At 40.1% G+C, this 23,447-nt stretch overlaps 1 protein-coding gene across 6 annotated transcripts in view; it reads right to left on the reverse strand.

Moving 5' to 3' along the window:
- The window catches only part of LOC126267009 (TP53-binding protein 1-like), a 287,951-nt gene that overhangs the window by 137,497 nt on the left and 127,007 nt on the right, over positions 1 to 23,447 (reverse strand). The window lies entirely within an intron of this gene.

The following is a 23,447-nucleotide window of genomic DNA, read 5'->3' on the forward strand; positions in this document are numbered from 1 at the left end:
GATTACAGTTCCTGGTGAGTCTTTCAATGTATCTCAGAATACTGTGTGTCTTATGTGTGATTAATTTATGTCACTGTTGCACCTTAAATCAAACCATATGCATACTCCTGAATATTTTATGGATGCAGTTGCTTACAGTGATTGTTCTGCAGCTGTGTAACCATACAATAATGTGTCTTTCTGCCCATTTGCGCACAACAGATTTCTTTATGTTGAGGGTCAGCTACCAATTCCTGCACCGAGCATAGATCCTTTGCAGGTCTTCCTACATTTTGCTACAATTTTCTGGTACAGTGACAACACCATCCTCCTTGAAAAGCCTCATGTAACTTCCAAAATTACCCACTAGGTCATTTATACATACTGTGACAAGTAATGGTTCTATAACAAATCCTTGGGATACACCTAAAATTACTTACACATCTGAAGATACCTTAGATTAGATTAGATTAGTTTTCGTTCCATAGATCCATGTTGAGGAGATCCTCGTGGAAGTGGAACATGTCACCTTTTTTTTATTTTTTATTTTTATTTTTTTTAAAGCTGAAATAACAATACTCTTAGTGTAAATATATACAACACATCATTTGTTTCTATTAAAAAATTCGTCAATGGAGTAGAAGGAGTTGGCCACTAGTAAGTCTTTCATGCTCCTTTTAAACTGATCTCTATTTGTAACTAAATTTTTTATGTTTGCTGGCAAATTATTGAAGATGAGTGTTCCTGAGTAATGGACCCCTTTTTGAACTAAAGTAAGTGCTTTTAAGTCCTTGTGCAGATCATTTTTGTTCCTGGTATTGTATGTATGAACTGAGCTGTTTGTTGGAAAAAGAGATATATTATTTAGGACAAATTTCATTAAGGAGTAAATATACTGAGAGGCAGTAGTTAGTATACCCAGTTCTTTGAAGAGGTTTCTACAAGACGTCCGTGAGTTTACTCCACAAATAATACATATTACACGCTTTTGGACTCTGAAAACTTTTGTTTGACTTGAAGAGTTACCCCAAAATATTATACCATATGACATTATGGAATGAAAGTAGGCAAAGTATGCAAGCTTTTTCATTTTTATGTCACCTATGTCTGCTAACACTCTAATTGCAAATACAGATTTGTTAAGGCGTTTCTGCAGTTCTGTGTTGTGCTCCTCCCAACTGAATTTATTATCAAGTTGTAATCCCAGGAATTTAAGACTGGCAACCTCTTCTATCTGCTCTTCTTCGTACTTTATGCATATGCTGGGTGGAAAGCTCTTACAGGTTCTGAATTGCATATAGTGAGTCTTTTCGAAGTTTAATGTCAGTGAGTTGGCTTTAAACCATTTATTAATATCCATGAAAATATCATTAGCAGATCTTTCTAGAACTACACTCGACATACTATTTATTGCAATACTCGTGTCATCTGCAAACAAAACGAACTCTGCTTCTGGCAGTGTAACTGATGAGAGATCATTGATGTAAACAAGAAAAAGCAATGGCCCTAAGATGGAGCCTTGTGGGACACCACATGTAATTTCTTCCCATTCTGATGATGACTGATGACTTAATTCACTAGTCCCTTGCTCTGACACCCTTTGTTTCCGTTAGCGAGGTATGACTTGAACCATTTTGCAGCACTGCCCGTGACACCATAGAATTCTAATTTATTTAAAAGGATGTTGTGGTTTACACAATCGAATGCCTTTGACAAATCACAGAAAATACCTGCTGCTTGTAACTTGTTATTTAATCAATTAAGTACATTCCCACTGTAGGTGTAAATAGCCTTTTCAATATCAGAACCCTTCAGAAATCCAAACTGTGTTCTTGATAATAGGTTATTTGTGGTCAGATGGTTGAGAACCTGCCTGTAGATTACTTTTTCTAAAATTTTTGAGAATGCTCGCAAAAGTGAAACCGGTCTATAGTTTGATGGCATCTCTTTATCCCATTTTTTGAATAGAGGCTTAACATCTGCATATTGCAGCCAGTCAGGAAATGTCCCAGTTATAATTTACTGGTTACACAAGTAACTTAGAATTGTACTAAACTCACAAGAACATGCCTTAATTAACTTTGCTGATATTTCATTGAAACCACTAGAATGCTTTGTTTTTAAAGATTTTATTATGGAAGTTATTTCTTTTGGTGATGTTAGTGACATATTCATGTCCCTAAAGCTATTTGTAAAGGCTAGTTTCAGATATTCAAGGGCATTATTTACTGATCCTGACAATTCCATTCTAACAGTAACAGATATAAAGTACTTGTTAAATAGATTTGCCACACTATGCCCATCGGTTACTAATGTGTCATCTACCCTTAGTGCTATTTGCTCCTGTTCCTTTCTGGTTCTACCAGTCTCCTCTTTCACTATATCCCATATTGTTTTTATTTTGTTCCCTGACATTGCTATTTTCTTCTCGTAGTGTATTTGTTTAGATGCCTGAATTACTTTTTTAAAATATTTTACAGTATTCCTTGTATTTAGCTAAATCACCAGCATTGGAGCTATTCTTGGTCGACAGATACATTTTCCTTTTTGTCTTACAGGAAATCTTTATTCCTTGGGTGATCCATGGTTTTATTATAGACTTCTGTTTAATTTGAGTAACTTTTAGAGGAAAACAGTTTTCAAACATGGTATTGACATTGTTCATGAATGTGTTATATTTTTCATTCATGTCATGAGCACTATAAACATCTTTCCAGTTCATATCTTTGAGCAGTTTTGTAAAACACTCAATTTTTGCTTGATTGAATACTCTCCTGTACTCAGATTTAGCAGTCTTGATAATCTGCTTAGACTTTACATCTAAAACAAGGAGCTGCATGTCATGATCTGATAGTCCATTTATTACAGGTTTTATGATATGATTTTGTTCCTTTGATTTGTCTATAAAAATGTTATCAATGGCTGTCCTTGAGGATTTAGTGATCCTAGTTGGAAAGTTTACAGTGTGAGTTAGATTGAAAGACAACATTACTAACTGCAGTAAATGTTTACTGGAATATTGAATTAGAAAATCTGTATTAAAGTCACCAGCAATTAAAATTTCTTTGTTTCTTACTGTTGAATAATCCAAAAGAGCTTCTAGATTATTTATGAATAGATTATAATTTCCTGCAGGTGCTCAGTGAATAGTTACTATTATATAGGATCTGTTGTGGAACTCTACTTCTGTTGCACATGCTTCTAGATGCTGCTCTAAACAGAATTAATTAATGTCAATGTTCTTGAATTTATGGGAGTTTTTAATAAATGTGGCAACTTCTCCTCCCTCCATATCTACTCTGCAGAAGTAGGAAGCTAGCTTACATCCTGAAATGTCTAACATATCTATACCAGTGGTCACTTGATGTTCAGAGAGGCAGATTATGTCAATTTCGTTAGATGAATTCATTTCATTGATACAAATGAGTAGTTCATCAACTTTATTTCTGAGTCCCGGAATGTTCTGGTGTAATAAAGATAACTGATACTGCATACTAATGTGATTATAACTGCTTTGGTGAAGATGAACTGGCAGTTTCTGATTACTTTCTGTTAAACATTGTTTAAATGGAGGCTGTATGGTAAAATCTGACTTCTGTTCATCTATTTTCTCAAACTGAGTCTGTCTGCCAATCTCTCTTAAAACTCGTTTTCTATCCTCCTTCCCTATCCTAAAAAAGGCATCCCTCTGACACCTGTGACCACTGGTATTCTACCACTTGTGACAGTGTCCCCCTTAAGTTTTCTGCAATCAAGCCAGACAGTTTTCCCTTCCCTTTCCTATTGAGGTGAAGGCCATGCTTAGTGTAGTCCCTCCTATCAATAGCATCCACAGGAATCAAACCAATATGGGACCCTATATCCGTCCTAAGCAGCCACTCCAACTCCAAGTTCACCCTCCCTACAGAAGAGTTCAAATGAGGCCGATCATGGCGTCTCAACACAGACACAAATTCCACACTCGTATGCTTTGTTGCTGATGATATCTTCATCAGGTCTCTCTATGGAATATTCAGAGTCTCTGTCAATGCTGTTTCCCGGACCACCCACTATAATCACGGCATCCTCCTTCGTGGTGGTGGTGGTTAGTGTTTAACGTCCCGTCGACAACGAAGTCATTAGAGACGGAGCGCAAGCTCGGGTTAGGGAAGGATTGGGAAGAAAATCGGCCGTGCCCTTTCAAAGGAACCATCCCGGCATTTGCCTGAAACGATTTAGGGAAATCACGGAAAACCTAAATCAGGATGGCTGGAGACGGGATTGAACCGTCATCCTCCCGAATGCGAGTCCCGTGTGCTAACCACTGCGCCACCTCGCTCTGTCTCCTTCGTGAAATCCTTGCATAGAGAACCTTTATCCTCTGTTAAATGACACAGATCTGCACTAGGCTTGAAAAAGTTTGTGACCTGGTACTCTGGACCTAGATTTTCCTGCAGTAGTTGGCCAACACCTCTACCACGGAAACTACCTAACAACAGAACTTCCTTTCTCTTTACAAATTTCCCTACCTTTTTCAAGTCCTGGAAAGCTTGTTGTGCCCTTTCTACAGCTTCAGCTACATGAGGCTCATCCAATTCTGACTGAGGCAACAGGTCAAATTTATTTACAAGATTTATCACAAAGCTGTCTGATGCTCTCCTTTGCCTGTTGCCACTTCCCACCTCCGTTCACCCTTCTCCCTCTTTAACCTGTCCAGATCCTCCCTTGCCTTGTCTAGGTCAGCTTGAAGAGCTGCAATTTTCCCTTCCTGTTCCAGTATTTTCCTATCTCTACTGCAGATTCTACAATACCACTGGTGAGCCTCATTTTTGTCCCAATTTCCCACGCCACTACATTCGCCCCAATGAAAGAAACTACAACACCCATCACACCATACCCCGGAACTAACGATCCTATGGCATGTCACACACTTCTCACTCATGGCAAAATCAGAAATCGTATAAACTGATTTAAGTACTGGCTAATACGTAAACAAAGGACCCTAGAAAATATTCAGGCAGATATAAATAATTTGAAAGCGTAATGAATAAAAAACACTGGTGATTACATATAAGTTTAAGTCACTGTTTACTTACGATACGCGCGCGTGAAATTAAGCCTAAAGTCTGTGCTATAGATGCAAGAAGGAAAATAAACTTCTTACCCCGTTTAATCTTATTTAACACTTCACCAACACTTCCACTAATGTAACAACACTTATAATATATTTATATCAACTGGAAACGTTTACCTATAAGTTTAATTCACTGCTTACTTACGATTCACGCGTGTGAAATTAGGCCTAGGATTCGTGCTACAGGCGCGACAAGAAAAATACGCTTCTTACACCATTTAATCTTATTTTATACTTCACTAACACTTCCACTAATTCAACAACACTTATATTATATTTATAACACCTGTAGACATTTAAAAATAGCTTAATAACAACACTTTTTATAATTATTTAGTGCAGCAAATACTCGAAGAGTCCACGTCAGCGCAGTGTTGCCAACCTCTACATTGAGAATGACATGCTGCATCCTGTTTGCTATAAACTCTTCAGTCCAATCATGCATGTGGTTAGAAGAGAGTGATGAACTCTATCATAAACCTTCCAGAAATCTTTGTTGTTTTCAGAACTCATGCTGATTCCTATAGAGGAGATTTTCAGTTTCTAGCAATGTCGTAACACGCAGGCATAATACATGTTCTAAAATACTGCAACAGACCATTGTCAGAGATGTAAGCATGCATAGTTCTCTCTCTCTCTCTCTCTCTCTCTCTCTCTCTCTCTCTCTCTGTGTGTGCGTGTGTGTGTGTGTGTGTGTGTGTGTGTGTGTGTGTGTGTGAGGGGGTGCAAGGGTTTCAATGACCCTTCAAAGAAACAGGGAATGAATTGCTTTCTCTTCCGATCAATCACCAGAAATGCTTCAGTACTACAACAACCTACAGTACAGAGCTTCTAGAAAATGAGCATTTCTTTTGCTTGCTCTGTGTGTCAGGTCTATGGCCTTTCCTCTGTTGTTTTTCTATTCCATAGTCACTTATTTAGAAACTAGTCATTTTGATACATGTATAACAATTTAGAGGAGGAGCTAAAGTACAATTTTTCTGAGTGACACAAGTTTGGAGATGGAGAAAAAAGACATTCATGTTTTGGCTTTTGTCTGTCATCCTCCACTTCAATGCAATTATATTGACAAAATAGAAAGAAACTTCCACATGGGAAAAATATATTAAAAACAAAGATTCCAAGACTTACCAAGCGGGAAAGCGCCGGCAGACAGGCACATGAACAAAACACACAAACACACACACAGAATTGCTAGCTTTCGCAACCGATGGTTGCTTCTTCAGGAAGGAGAGGGAAAGACGAAAGGATGTGGGTTTTAAGGGAGAGGGTAAGGAGTCATTCCAATCCCGGGAGCGGAAAGACTTCCCTTAGGGGAAAAAAAGGACAGATGTACACTCGCGCGCACACACACACACACACACACACACACACACACACACACACACACATATCCATCCGCACATACACAGACACCTGCTTGTGTCTGTGTATGTGCGGATGGATGTGTGTGTGTGTGTGTGTGTGTGTGTGTGTGTGTGTGTGTGTGTGTGTGTGTGTGTGTGTGTGCGCGCGCGCGCGCGAGTGTACATCTGTCCTTTTTTTTCCCCTAAGGGAAGTCTTTCCGCTCCCGGGATTGGAATGACTCCTTACCCTCTCCCTTAAAACCCACATCCTTTCGTCTTTCCCTCTCCTTCCTGAAGAAGCAACCATCGGTTGCGAAAGCTAGCAATTCTGTGTGTGTGTTTGTGTGTTTTGTTCATGTGCCTATCTGCCGGCGCTTTCCCGCTTGGTAAGTCTTGGAATCTTTGTTTTTAATACAATTATGTTGACAGAGTGATTGTATAGAAGGCTTTTATCTGTTTACTGATTGCACCAAAGACCATAATTTTTTTTAATGATTTTCTGTGAAGTTGATGGATAGAATTTTACTTTCAAATTCGCTGAACACTTTGAACTAATTTTGGCTTCGTATTGTTTTTGTTTATCTGTGAAGCTTTGGTTATGTCTAAATTTGCAATGAAAACCCCTTTGCTTTCATAGCTGCTTTCTAACATGGCTGTCGTACCACAATGGGTCTTTCCTGTCCCCACATAATTTTGCTCAGCACATGCTTGTTCAAGCCATAGTGTACAATACTCCTGAATTTTGTCCATTGAGGCTCAACACTATTAGTGCTGGAGATGAAATTTTCATGTTGACTGCTCAGGTAATTTGAAATTTCTTCCTTGTCGCTCTTGCTAACCACAATAATCTTCCTGCCTCTCTTTATATTCCTGTTTACAGCCATACTCAGAGAAGCTGTAATAGCCTTTTATCATTTATTCCCTGATCCACACTGAATGAGTCAAAAAATTTGGGTCTGTTGGTGACAAGATGATGTAATATGTTAGTTTAAAAACTTGGTTCTCTGTTTAGCTTCTCAAGGTATTTTCAAATAAGTCATTTAGAACAATTTTACATGATTCTTATTTAACATATCAGGTTTACTCAGAGGGATAATTTACAATCTTAATCCCCAAAACAGTAATTTTCTACTGTCTTCAGTCTTTCAATTCTGTTTCTTTTCTGATATTTTCAAAAGCTTTGATATATTTTATCTATAACTCTTCGCATCAAATAGTACTCTCCTCTTCTTACATGCCTCGTTTGTTAGAGAACCCTGTTTTGGATTATGACACACCATATCTTGAATGTATAAATAACACGCATTTCAAACACAAAACAGAGACGATTTTGTTGAGCTAAATTTTCTCCTCAATGCTGTTGAACAGCAGAGTCATACACTTGGTGACATGGTCATACTATGCTCATAGAAAAACCCTGTCCTACATTTGCACTGCTCTTGGAGAGCCAAAAGATCAATTTAATTGTATAAACAAAGCTTTAAAATGTTTGCTCTAAAATGACAGTCCAGGGCTTCTTTATGTTAAGTAGCAATCTGTCTTTCTTACAATGTTGATATTCCTACGTGGCGTTTCCATCATAAAGATCTCACAAATTGATGGAATTCAACTTGGCATTACAGCCTCAACTACAGACTCACAGAATTGAACCATTTCCTTGTGCATTAAAAGGTGCTTTCCTTACTAATGAGGATTATGGGACTGGGAACTAGACTACTTGTAGGTTTTATCAACAGATAAGTCAATGGAGGAGTAGGAAAGTAGGGCAGAGAGTGAGTTAATGTGAACAATTCAGTGACAGAATTGTTCTCTTCAGAACCAAAGCCCAATGGACATCTCTAAAAAGGGCAATTGCAGAAGCTGGACAGACAAACACAGGTACAAAGAAGGCAATGGTCAAGAAAATTACAGTAACAGAAAGAATACTTCAACTGATTCATGAAAGAAGGAAGTAAAAATATGTTCTGGGAATGACAGGAACACAGCAATGTATGTCACTTAGAAATGAAAGAAATAGAAAGTGCATGGAAACAAAAGGAAAATGGCTCCAGGAAAAATATGAAGAAACAAAAAAGTAATGGTCATTGGAAAAACTGATTCAACATACAGAAATGTCAAAACAAACTTCAACGAAATTAAAATCAGGTGCAACAACATTAATAGTGCAATGAGACCTCTGGTGTTAAATGGAAAGGAGAAAGCGGAGAGCAGGATACAATGAAGGCGTCTACAATGTGGAGGACTCGTCTGATAATGTGACACAAGAAGAAATGAAAGATCAAGTAAGGCAAAAGAGGAAGACAATATTCATCTACAATTTTTAAAATCTTTGGATGGAGAGGCAAACCAAATGACTATGCAATTTGATGTGTAGAACCTATGAGACTGGAGACAGACTGTCAGAAAACTATCTTGCACACAATCCCAAAACAACAAAAGGCAGATAAGTATGAGAATTATTATCCAATCAGCTAAAAAGCTCATGCATTCAGGTTGCATACAAAATAATATACAGAAGAATGGAATAGTAAACTAAGGATTTCATAAATTACAATTAGGTTCACTTTAGGAAGTGTAGAGGCACGTGGGAGGCAGTTCTGACATCCTGCTTGGTAATGAAAGTTAGACTCAAGAAAAATCAAGATATATTCACAGCATATGCTGACTATGCTAACATTTCCTGATGACATTGCTATTCTTGACAAATGTGAGGAAGAACTGCAGTTTCGAGAACATACCTTCACCGAAGAGTCAAGCAGTATATTGCTCTCTCCTACGTTTATCTCACAAAGAGACCTTAAGGATAAAATAAGAGATTAGAGCCCACACAGAGGCATACTGACAATCCTTTCCACAAACAATACGAGACTGGAATAGAAGGGAGAACCGATAGAGGTACTCAGGGTACCCTCCGTCACACACCGTCAGGTAGCTTGCGGAGTATGTATGTGGATGTAGATGTAGACCTGTTGAATGGAATGATCAGTCTAATGAGCACATACTATGGATCGATAGTAAACTGAAAAAAGACAAAAGTAATGAGGAGGAGCAGAAGTTCAATACACCAAATTATTGATTACAATGTAGACAAAGTGGATGAGTTATGCTGCCTTGGAAGCAAAATAACATATGATGGACAAAGGAAGTAGGACAATCACAGCAGACTAGCTCAGTTAAAGATAGCAATCCTGACCATGAGAAATCTATTAGTATCAAACATTTGAGGAAAAAATTCTGAGAACATATGTTTGTGGCACAGCATTTTATGATGATAAATCATGAATAGTGGTAAAAGCAGGACAGAATAGAATCAAAGCATTTGAGACGATGTGATACAGAAGGATACTGAATGCAAGTGCTATTCTGAGGTTGGCACAAATGAGTAATACGTGGTGGACCAAATCAAACCGGTCAGAAGACTGATGATTTAAAAACAAAAATAAAAAATAAATAAAGGTGTCAAAAGAAATTTTGGCAAAATTTAGAAGACATGTTTTACACTCTCACTGATGTCAAAGCACTTCTGTTAACATAAAGTTTTTTACTTTTCTTTAGTTCCTTAAGACAATCAAATTCCAATCAATCGATCAAATCGGCAATTGAGGACCCTGTAGATCATGAGCCGACCTCACAGTGCTCCTCCATAGACAGCGATCTTGTACACTTTGGATCCAGTTGTCACAGACTCCTAGTTGGTAGAGGTCTTTCTGTAGCTCATCCTTCCATCACTTCCTGGGTCTTCCGATTGAACAGGTACCATGAGGTATTCCCAAAAGCACAGCTTTTGCCCAAGAGGTGTCTAGTCTCCTAGCTCCTTAAGGACTACCACCTTAATGTTGGTGAGGAGGTTTGCATGTCTCAGTGATCCTCTGGGCTATGCTGATGTGAGCTGTGCTCCTGGTTGGGTCAGCCATGCCAAACAGGTCAGTTGGTGAGACTCCAGACAAAGAGTAGTCCCCTAAGGGGGCTCCCGCCAAGGGAGTATGTGGGTGGCAACCAAACAGGCTCTTAGCTAAGTCTGACATTACTTCCACTGACTTGTTTCAGGCTGCTTCTGTTTTCGTTCCTATTGGCCTCTCTTGGCCATCTCTTATTTTTTTGACCCCAACGGTTTTAGGTTTTGAAGCCCTAGAGTGTCTTTCATTTTTCTTTTCTATCTCCAATGAAGAGGGCAGGGAAGGCTCTAGAGGCGTGGTGAAGCCAGCTTTCCTATGGGCATAAACTCTGAAAAAAAATCCTGCCCACTCAGGGCAGAACAGTGGCAGTCCCGCTACTGGGTTAACCCTGTGCAGCACTTGTAACGTGGCCAGGGGACATTTTTACTCCTACAATAAAACTCACAAATGTGCCTCGGAATAGGATGGAACACCATAAGATGAAAACAGCTGGGACCTGGAGCTGTTCAGATAGTAGTCTCTGAACTAGAAGAGTATAAAATGGACGTTACTGCATTACAAGAAACAAGATGGCTACAGGAAGGGATACTGCGTGAGAAGAAATCAGTGTTCAAATTCCAAATATATTATATTTTCTGGGAATAAATTGCCATCATTTTGAATGTCTTAAAGCATTACTAATGCTGAATTCTTCAACACTCCGTGCTTTATAAATTGTTCCACTACATTCTTCAGAATTGCGGTGTCACAAGTGAGAAACAGAGATGCAAGAGTAGCACACACCAGGGGATCATAGTCAAACTTTATGACTATTTTGTAGTTCTTGAATTTGGATAACAGTTAGTCCTTCTTCACTCCATTGATGAATTTCTTGATATGTCAAGCGATTGCCGTTCCCCTATGCTTGATCTTTAATATCTCCAAATGTCTGATAGAACAAAACTTGAGACAAAAAATGTCAGACCTGGCATACTGGGAATAGAGAGGTCTTCCATCGATATCTTCTGTATCTTGGCACTCTACAGATGAGGGGTTTCATTCTTCTAATCGTTATGGAGCCTGAAGGCTCACTTTACCCAAAGTGCATTAAGTATAACAGTCTATGATGCTTTTTATTCCCAATGATATCAAAATTTCACATTTATATTCATTGCAGATGGCTGGTTTGATGGAGTGGCTGGAAAATGTTGACATTCTAGACCAGTGGCTGGAGCAGTTTGAGCTAAGGACAATGACTATGATTTAACTTTAAATGTAAACATTTTAGGTTAGGTTTTACCTTGACTGTTATTGATATTTAATGAAACAATAATTTTAGTATTACCAGTCACTGTTTATTTATATCCACAAAGCTATTTGAAGGCTTAAACCTCCATCATCAGGTCAAAATAGTGTTTGTTTACAAAATACGACAGTTTGTACGTGATGTGTTAAGACAGAGAAAGGAACTTGTGACCATTGGAGATAGTGCCACAACTTACCTCAAAATCATAACACAACACACAGGTCATTCTAATGCATGTAGAACCACTCGATGATGGAGGTTTAAATCTTCAAAAGTGCCGTGGATGTAAATAAACAGCGACTGGTAACAGTACACTTTTTGTTTCATTTACTATGATTTTAGGTATAACGTCTATGGAACTACAGTGAGTGCTATGTACTGACTGTAAACCCAGTTTCAATATCATTTATTTAATGTTGATGATGTTAGTGCTTTCATTCAGCAGATCATCATCAGGCAACAAGACTTTTGCTCAGCATATGACTGATACTATTCAGTATTACCTTGGAACCCACATTTCCACTGCCATAAATGTTGTTCGGTTATAGCCAACTGACCAAAAGTACTAACAATATTAACATTAAATGAACGTGCTTCAGACTTTTTTTTTTTTTTTAAATCAAGACAAACAGTCTGTGAGGTACAGAAAGTCTATTAGGTAGTTTGTAGCAGGGTACCTATGTTTCTTTCCTCTCATGTGGCTGCTATCACCTTGCCTTCTTAAGTTCATCAAAGAAAAAGTAGAACAGCAGAGACTACAGAAACCATGGGTGGACATTCTTTTAACAGTGTGCAGTGAAAATTAAATTAAAATTACCCATGCATAAATAAATAATCATTATCATCAGACATTTCACATTCACTTCTTCACAGAAGTCCATTCTAGCTACATATCTACAATATATTCAGCCTGACAGTATTATGAAAAGGATAGTTGTCACTCTCAATAAAGGGGAGATGTTGGTTCACAGATATGCACAACAAAAAGACTGTCAAACATAGCTTCGTCAGCAGCCTTGGCACCCAGAGACTATGGTCATGTGTTTCTGAGTTGTTGAGTTATGGTTTTGTGTGTGTGTGTGTGTGTGTGTGTGTGTGTGTGTGTGTGTGTCATTTTCTCTGAAGAAGGCCTGTTTGGCCGAAAGCCTTTTTTTGATAGTCTTTTTGTTGTGCCTATCTGTGACTCAGCATCTCTGCCACCTCTGTCATATGGTGAGTGGCAACTATCCTTTTCATAATATTGTCATTATTCCATTCTGGATTTTCTATATTCAATCTGTGTGTTTAGTGTCTACAATTATTTGGAAAGTGGTTCAAGACGAACATATTTTCTATAATTTCTTTATTGTTCAATAAAACGCAGGTAGTAAAATTACGAGGAGACAATGGCTGGCTAGTACTTGCTTTAAAGAGGTGAATTTCAGTACAGCCAACACATTTTTAAGTAGAAGGGTGGAGGGGCAGATCATCCAGACCGTAAGTTGAGAAGGACCCACAGTTTGCGACACAGTTCCTCCTACCACCAAGGTTGGTACACAAAAAGTGCTCTTTCACTGGGATAATGCACCATCCCACACATCAGTGATAACAATGATGAAAGTTCATGAATTGATTCCTCACAGACCCTGTTCACCAGATATATCCCCAGCTGAATCTGTTCTCTAACTTAAAACTTTGGCTTGCTGGGAAAAAATTTCATCAAATTAGGAAATGATAGTTACAGTCAATTAGTATTTTGCAGAGTCTGACAGAACCTATTTTTCTGACAGGATGAAAAATCTGGGACAGCTGGACCAATTGTATATCCCTCAAAGGAGACTATGTCAGGAAGCAAGAGGAGTTGTGCACAAAACAAACATTTTTCCCTTGCTTTTTTTTTTTCACCAGACTTGTATCAAACCACCCCTGTACTTTTATCAGAATACATTCAAAAGAATTGTATTAAGCAAAAAAGTATGGTAATGTTTCACGCCCAGAATTACAGCAATAGCTTATTTATTTATTTTTTTTCTTATTCCCAATGAACTGACAATTCTTTTATGTCCATGTGTAAACTGAGTCACAGCACGCCTCAGTGTACCAAGGGACCTGGACATGGCATGGTAAGGAGGAAGTGTGAGGAATGGAACGTTCTGCGGCAGTAAAGATAACATTCGTAAGCTATTCCACCTGCTCATCACGACTGGTGAAATCGTGTTTGTCAAAGGTCACCAGTAAGCTGCCATTTGGGTGTGTATGGGAGGTGGGCATGAGTCAGAAAATGAATAGTACACAAGAAATGGTCACTCAATTAGGTGTCAGAAAGAATGGACCACTTGAGGCGATGGGCAGTGCAGAAGGATAGGTCCAAATGGGAATGTGTGTGTGAGGAGTCTGAGAGGAACGTTAATGCTCTTGTGTTAAGGCAGAAAAGGTTGCGTTGATTAAGAAGTCAGCCACGAGGGCACCTCTCAGACAGGTTCAGGAAGAACTCCATATGGGATGGAGCACATTAAAGTCACCAAGCAGCAGAAATGGGTGAGGTGGCTGCCCAATAAGCTGGAGGAAGTCGGCCCTGGTGACACTGAATGACGGAGGGATGTAAATGATACAAAGGGAAAAGGTCAAGCAAGGACGGAAACGGCAAACTGCAACAGCTTGTAGATGGGAGTCAGGGAAATGAGTTGACTATGAATGTCATCCCATATGAGCAGCAAGACTTCCCCATGAGATGGAATGCCAACAGCTCAAATCGGTTGTGAGGACACTACTTTGTTTCCTGAAGGCAGAGGAAAAGTAGATGCTTTGATTCTAAAATCAGTTGTAAATCCTCTTTATTGGATTGAAGGCTGCGAACGTTCCACTGGAGGAGAGCCACGATGAAGAAAAAATGAAGGGGTGTCATGTTGGCGGCTGCCAAGTGCCGGCCTGGGAAGACTCACTGCTACAGGGCACAGAGGCATGAGGATCCTGCCTCATGAGGTCCACAGAGGTATTGGCTTTCTTCTGCTGTCGGCCTGCAGAGTCCAATGCAGAAACATGGTTAGCGGCGTGCACTGGCGACACAAGAGGCCGGCCGGGAGAAGAGGATCTATGAGTCGATGACACAGAAGACTATTTGGCTTCATTGGACTTCTTCAAGCCTTTCCGGTTAGTACGGGAACACTCAGGTGTTGGTTGGATTTCTTCTGTCCTTTCCAGCCTGCCAGTTGTGTAGTTGGTGACTTTGCCCCACGAGGCAAGAGTCTGATGGCTTGTTGTACAGCTGGATGAGGAGACTGTGATGCTACCATGACAATAGGCAATTTTACAACCTCAGAACTGAATCTGAGGTTCTATGTCTGCGTGGCCATGTCCTTCATGGTGCGAGATGCAGCAAGAACAGTACTATAGTGCCAGATGGTAGAACACAACATTTGCAGCTAGCCAATAACTTGCGAGTGACCAGGCAAGGAACTTTTTCCTTTATCCGGATCTCCCAGACAGCCTGCCCATCGAGACTGCAATTGATACAGCAGGGAGAAGGAGACAGACAATTGCCCTTGTGTGCATCTTCACCAAAGGTAACACATTTGGCTAGGTGTTGACAGGACATTTGAGTGTGGTTGCAACGATGACACTGGTAATAGCACATCGGGTTCGGAATGTATGGTCAGACTGTGAGAACCTCATAGCCTGCTTTGATCTTGGACAGAAGCGCCGCTTTATCAACGGTGAGAAAAAGAGTGCATGTGGGCACTATGGAGGCATCTACCCTTTTCGTCACCTGATGGGTAGCAATGACACCCTGATTGGAGAGGTATGTTCGGATTTCGGCCTCGATCAGACTGTAGAGAGCCTAGTGTAAATAACATGACGGGAAGTATTCAGAGTTCTATGGACCTCAATATGAACAGGATAGCTGTGAAGGAGTGAAGTGGCAAGCAGTTGTGCTTGAGAATCACAAGTAGTCTCCAAAAGCAAGGTGCCATTCTATAAATCAGAGGAGGATTTCACAGGGCCAGCAGTTGCATTAACACCTTTCTGAATAATAAATGGATTTACCTTTGTGAAGGAATGACCAACTTTGGTAGGCCTACTTGAAACCACGAGGAATCGTGGTGCAGATGGGAGGGTCTTCGAATCATCAGCCTCATTCCGTTTACATTTTCTAGACGTTGATTGCGAAGATGATTGGTTCATTGCGAAAAAATCCCCCACGATTGCCAATGTCTCCAATAGCACGCTCCTTCCAAGTGGGGGCCCCCTTCACAAGTGGGTGCACCTGCCTTAGGTGATTGTTCATACGTCAGGTCACACCTCCTGAACGTCTGACAGAGGGACCAATCAGCAATTTGGGAAGATAGCAGCTCAGGCAATCACCCCTCCCTGGGCCTGGCCTGTACCAGGACATATGTGTGAACTCTACCTGTCGGCCTGGTGCTACTCAGTCACCTGTTATGTGTCAGACGCATGGGCCAGACTTCAGAAGCACACAGGAAGGAAGAAGACAAAAGAGGAGGTTCAAATGCCAAAATGGAGGGGGGGGGGGTAGGAGGAGGAGAACAAAGAAAGAAAAAAGGAATGAAAAACACTGATGAGACTGTTCTTATGTCATCTAAGGACAGTGAGGAACATTCCCAAAAACACCCCACACCATGTGTTCCACAAAGGACGGGAAATAGTATAGCAAGGGGATAGACATGCAGCACAGAAGGGAAAAGATGCTGCAACGGCTGGGGCCCCTAGTAGATTTCTCCCCCATGTGAGGAAAATCTTTAAGTACTAACATCACCTACCCCTATGAACCATGGACCTTGCCGTTGGTGGGGAGGCTTGCGTGCCACAGCAATACAGATGGCCGTACCGTAGGTGCAACCACAATGAAGGGGTATCTGTTGAGAGGCCAGACACAAACGTGTGGTTCCTGAAGAGGGGCAGCAGCCTTTTCAGTAGTTGCAGGGGCAACAGTCTGGATGATTGACTGATCTGGCCTTGCAACACTAACCAAAACGGCCTTGCAATACAGATGGCCGTACCGTAGGTGCAACCACAATGAAGGGGTATCTGTTGAGAGGCCAGACACAAACGTGTGGTTCCTGAAGAGGGGCAGCAGCCTTTTCAGTAGTTGCAGGGGCAACAGTCTGGATGATTGACTGATCTGGCCTTGCAACACTAACCAAAACGGCCTTGCTGTGCAGATAGTGCGAATGGCTGAAAGCAAGGGGAAACTACAGCCGTAATTTTTCCCGAGAGCATGAAGGTTTACTGTATGGTTAATGATGATGGCGTCCTCTTGGGTAAAATATCCCGGAGGTAAAATAGTCCCCCATTCGGATCTCCGGGCAGGGACTACTCAAGAGGATGTCGTCATCAGGAGAAAGAAAACTGGCATTCTACGGATCGCAGCGTGGAATGTCAGATCCCTTAATCAGGCAGGTAGGTTAGAAAATTTAAAAAGGGAAATGGATAGGTTAAAGTTAGATATAGTGGGAATTAGTGAAGTTTGGTGGCAGGAGGAACAAGACTTTTGGTCAGGTGAATACAGGGTTATAAATACAAAATCAAATGGGGGTAATGCAGGAGTAGGTTTAATAAGGAATAAAAAAAATAGGAGTGTGGGTAAGCTACTACAAACAGCATAGTGAACGCATTATTGTGGCCCAGATAAACACGAAGGCCATGCCTACTACTGTAGTACAAGTTTATATGCCAACTAGCTCTGCAGATGATGAAGAAATTGATGAAACGTATGATGAAATAAAAGAAATTATTGAGGTACTGGAGGGAGACGAAAATTAAATAGTCATGGCTGACTGGAATTCGAAAGTAGGTAAAGGGAGAGAAGGAAACTAGTGGGTGAATATGGATTGGGGGAGAGAAATGAAAGAGGAAGCCGTCTGGTAGAATTTTGCACAAAGCATAACTTAATCATAGCTAACACTTGGTTCAAGCATCATAAAATATGGTTGTATACACGGAAGAAGCCTGGAGATACTGACAGGTTTCAGATGGATTATATAATGGTAAGACAGAGATTTAGGAACCAGGTTTTAAATTGTAAGACACTTCCAGGGGACTCTGACCACAATCTATTGATTATGAAGTGTAGATTAAAACTGAAGAAACAGTAAAAAGGTGGCAATTTAAGGAGATGGGACCTGGATAAACTAAAAAAACCAGAGGTTGTACAGAGTTTCAGGGAGAGCATAAGGAAACAACTGACAGGAATGGGGGAAAGAAATACAGTAGAAGAAGAATGGGTAGCTCTGAGGGATGAAGTGGTGAAGGCAGCATAGAATCAAGTAGGTAAAAAGATAAGGGCTGCTAGAAAACCTTGGGTAACAGAAGAAATATTGAACTTAATTGATGAAAGGAGAAAATATAAAAATGCAGTAAATGAAGCACGCAAAGAGGAATACAAACGTCTCAAAAATGAGATCGACAGGAAGTGTAAAATGGCTAAGCAGGGATGGCTAGAGGACAAATGTAAGGATGTAGAGACTTATCTCACGAGGGGTAAGATAGATACTGCCTACAGGAAAATTAAAGAGACTTTTGGAGAAAAGAGAGCCACTTGTATGAATATCAAGAGCTCAGATGGAAACCCAGTCCTAAGCAAAGAAGGTAAAGCAGAAAAGTGGAAGGAGTATATAGAGGGTCTATACAAGGGTGATGTACTTGAGGACAATATTATGGAAATGGAAGAGGATGTAGATGAAGATGAAATGGGAGATACAATACTACATGAAGAGTTTGATAGAGCACTGAAAGACCTGAGTCGAAACAAGGCCCCAGGAGTAGACAACATTCCATTGGAACCACTGATGGCCTTGGGAGAGCCAGTGCTGATAAAACTCTACCATCTGGTGAGCAAGATACATGAGACAGGCGAAATACCCTCAGACTTCAAGAAGAATATAATAATTCCAATCCCAAAGAAAGCAGGTTTTGACAGATGTGAAAATTACCGAACTATTAGTTTAATAAGTCACAGCTGCAAAATACTAACCAAGATCAGTTTGGATTCCGCAGAAATGTTGGAACACGTGAGGCAATACTGACCCTACGATTTATCTTAGAAAGTAGATTAAGGAAAGGCAAACCTAAATTTCTAGCAATTGTGGACTTAGAGAAAGCTTTTGACAATGTTGACTGGAATACACTCTTTCAAATTCTAAAGGTATCAGGGGCAAAATACGAGGAGTGAAAGGCTATTTACAATTTGTACAGAAACCAGATGGCAGTTATGAGAGTCGGGGGGCATGAAAGGGAAGCAGCGGTTGGGAAGGGGGTGAGACAGGGTTGTAGCCTGTCCCCGATGTTATTCAATCTGTATATTGAGCAAGCAGTCAAGGAAACAAAAGAAAAATTCAGAGTACGTATTAAAGTCCATGGAGAAGAAATAAAAACGTTGAGGTTCGACGATGACATTGTAATTTTGTCAGAGACAGCAAAGGACTTGGAAGAGCAGCTGAACGGAATCGAGTGTGTCTTGAAAGGAGGATATATGATGAACATCAACAAAAGCAAAACGAGGATAATGGAACGTAGTCGAATTAAGTCGGGTGATGCTGAGGGAATTATATTAGGAAATGAGACACTTACAGTAGTAAAGGAGGCTTGCTATTTGGGGAGCAAAATAACTGATGATGGTCGAAGTAGAGAGGATATAAAATGCAGACTGGCAACGGCAAGGAAAGCATTTCTGAAGCAGAGAAATTTGTTAACATTGAGTATAGATTTAAGTGTCAGGAAGTCGTTTCTGAAAGTATTTGTATGGAGTGTAGCCATGTATGGTAGTGAAACATGGACGATAAATAGTTTGGACAAGAAGAGAATAGAAGCTTTCGAAATGTGGTGCTACAGAAGAATGCTGAAGATTGGATGGGTGGATCACATAACTAATGAGGAGGTGTTGTATAGAATTGGGGAGAAGAGGAGTTTGTGGCGAGAAGAGGAGTTTGTGGCACAACTTGACAAGAAGAAGGGAATGGTTGGTAGGACAGGTTCTGAGGCATCAAGGGATCACAAATTTAGCATTGGAGGGCAGCATGGAGAGTAAAAATCGTAGAGGGAGACCAAGAGATGAATACACTAAGCAGATCCAGAAGGATGTAGGTTGCAGTAATTACTGGGAGACGAAGAAGCTTGCACAGGATAGAGTAGCATGGAGAGCTGCATCAAACCAGTCTCAAGACTGAAGACAACAACAACAACAACAACATCTTTTGTAATGAATTGTTTTTAGAGAGAGAAAGCAAAGCAAATGGTATATGTGTTTCATTAAGACCCTGTTTTTATTTCCTTGGAGTCACAAGATGGATTTAAAATACCTTCACTCATTTCAGAAATAACCTCAGAAAAAAGTAGGCCTCTTGAAAAAGTGTATAATATATAAATTATTTTTGAAGTACTAGAATAAATAAAATGTCTATAAAATGCTGCATTGTACACTGCACTTCTGATGAGACAGTGGCAATTCCTGAAATCCATCGATCATGGCCTCTGGCCTGGCGAGTGGCACCGCAGTCCTGGGTCCTTGGATAAAACATGAAAACCAGCTGCATTATGCCACACACAAACAGCCCCAGGCTGCAGGTGGATCGGTCAGACTAGATACAATGGGCAGGGCTTGTACATTAGAGAAAAATGATTGGCTTTAGATTAGCAGGCCCAATCCATTACAGGTACTCACAGAAATGGCCTGCGGTTTTACCCCATCATGAAAGTCCACTCCTGTGGCCAGTTATTCACGTGTCACGTTGATGAAATGAGACCACGTTGAGCAGTCCATGCGACAGGTAACTTGCACAAATAGTCTGCGAATCAATACTAATGAGGCAACTCTCCGTAAAGTTGATCACTGGGCCACCGACAGGCATGTAGAAGAGACAATCACCTTCTCATAAATAAATTTTCGGTCACAGCATTTGTCAGAAAACAAGAGCATACACATATTCACACAGTCACTCAGACACAACTCATGCATACTACCACCATCTCTGGCCACTCCATCAACAATCTCTGAGAATCAGATCCAAACAAACCACCACTCCTGCCTCCCTGCCTTTCATCGGTAGCTGCTAGGCTAGCGGCAGGAAGTTGTTGCAGCACTGACTGCAAACTGAGGGAAGTGATAGGAAGCGGAGAAGCAATAAGAATGCGGGAGTAGGAAGTGGGGCACATACTCAGTTGTGCCCAGCGAGCGATATTTCAGTAAACAAACCATTTCATCTACTGAGGCAAAAACAAGATTTTTTCCAGGATTTTTTAATTTCCCTGGTTTTTCTGGCATGTTTGAAATTCCCTGATTTCCAGAACTTGTGTCAACCCTGAACACTTTCACAGTTATGGATGGCTATGGAGGCAGCATGGCTCAATGCGCCTGCAGGGACTTCCGACGAGTTGTCGAGTCCATACCACATCGTGTTGCTGCAACATCATCAGAATAATAGCTTCATTCTGATTCACTCCTCTCAATGTCACTGCAGGCACAGAACATGTCACGTCAGTGAATCTGACATCAATGACCTCAGTTTCTCTCAGTACAATATAAACAACTTGTATTATTACTGCTGCCACATTGGACTTACACAGATGCAGTATTAAACTGGTGTGCGGCTTGAACATTTTCTAAGTTATTAATTACAAGCACTGGGTTCACTCATCGCAGCAGGTTGACCCTTGGTAACTTTTTTCATTGACACAAGTTGCTAGTTGGAAATATAGCGTATCTGCGACTTACCTAAATGATTGGTTGAGGCAGTACAGTAGCCAAGAATGTGCACACAGCAACCAAAAGACGCTTGCTACAGTTGGCACAGTTCTGCTGCACAGCAGTAGTGTAACACAGACACACATTTCAGCAGAGTACTGTTAATGACATAGTTCAGACCTGACCTCTAGCAGTATTCGATGCAACTACAGTTCAAAACATTCACCATATTAAAAGTGTCCACATTATTACTGTCTTTTAAGCTAAAGCTATTTCAAACTATCTCTGATAAAATGGTTCATGTGAAAACAATTCACTATCAAACAGCAGCTACTAAGTAATTTTGTATTTTCATATTTTGAAGCAGAACTCACATTTACTTTGCATGTACTACAAAATGAGAATTTTTATGGGTAGTAGGCATGGTGTAACAGAGTACCCTAATCTGGTCATTAACATAACGATAACACTGCTTAAATTTAGGAACACAGATTGACCTGACTTGTATTATCACACAGGAGTTAACATTCAAGAGTGAGGTGAAACATGGTGGGATTATTAATTACACAAGTCACTGCTTACAGATGAGCACTTTGGGAATGTGTGTACTGCTATGTAACCAGATTACAATATGTTATCTATTATTTCTGGGAACACATCATAAGTCTCCAATGAAGAAATATTCTTTGGCTTTTGTCATACTGTTATATTAAATAAAATCACCCAGTATCATCTAGTTGTGGGATTTGTTGTCAATTATTACTTTCTGTTACTCTTCAAGGAAGTCTTCTACCATCTTATAGGAATTCTATCATAGTTCCAGTGAGTATCTTTTGTTTATTTCTTAAAGAAGTCTTGCAATCTGTTTAGTAATTACTTCAATATCTGTAATATTGTTTTTTATTTTCATGTTTACAGTTATGACTACACCTTAATATCCTAACTAATCTGTCTTCTGCAATAAGACACATGTACTGATTTTCATTATATTTGAGCGCTTCTAACCACCTTACAAAATAACACATTAGTACCTACATAGCAGCTTTCTCTGCATGCTGTGAACCTTTTTCATTATCTTAGATACATCTGTGATGCCTTTTGGTTCCCATTCTTTCTGCAGTTCTGCTGTGACTTACAACTTGCCACATAACAACACTTTTACTTCAGTGCAGTACTGTACTGCAGCTTGTCTCCCTCTGAGTGACTACCTTCCAAGTTCTTACTTTTCATTAAATTTGTTAATTTCTGAGCTGTAGTGTACCGGCCGAACCCTCTAAACCTTTTTATATCAAGAATCGTGAAATTTTATGAAACAATCATTCTTCATATTTTATTATTATAAACACATTCTGAATTATGGGACACATTCTGTTACAATATCTAAGAAAAGTTTGCTCATATGGGCAATGGTTGTTTGGGTGCTTTTAGCCCTTATACATTCATTTCACTGACAATGTTTACAGTTAAGAGATCAAGGACCATAATGTTACCATAAATGTCTAGGGATCTACATAGTCCCCAACCAGAGTCTAGCTTGCCTGTATAAGTCTCACACAAGCTAGGTGCAACACGTTCCCCAGACATTGTTTACTAATGGCTGATTCGCGTCAACAGCCACCAAGCCCATCAGCACACAGCATATCTTTAGGTTGATAGTTTCTTGCACTGCTTCATACCTTTCTCAAAATCAAGGCAGTTAAGCCAAGATCCTTCCCTCACTGTGACATATAACATTCTACCTTAGCACCAAATGACAGTTACTAAAGCATGTTCAGGTATTATGTTAATGGAGGCCCGGCACTGTAAACCAGCCTCAAGCTCTGGAATCTCAGTATCATTAAGCCTGAGCCCATACCCAGCCATTTCTGACTAAGACCATGCAGGGAGTTGAAGCACAGAATGGAAATTTATACATCAGATGCTCATAGGTCCATGGTCACATTCATAAATGAGCTATTGGTCCTATTCAGGATGACTTTTCAAGAGCTAGTCTACAATGAATACTCCCAACTACTACATGTCACCAAGTTTTTCTGTCTAGTAATTTGAACGCGTTTTCTATCTGTGAACATCTTTTTCTACCACTACTTTAGACAATTTTTCTACTTTTTACTGAAAACAACTTTTCTATTTACTAAATTCGACCTCTTTT

This window comes from Schistocerca gregaria, chromosome 4 (assembly GCF_023897955.1).
Source record: "Schistocerca gregaria isolate iqSchGreg1 chromosome 4, iqSchGreg1.2, whole genome shotgun sequence".
In the NCBI taxonomy this organism is placed as follows: domain Eukaryota; kingdom Metazoa; phylum Arthropoda; class Insecta; order Orthoptera; family Acrididae; genus Schistocerca; species Schistocerca gregaria.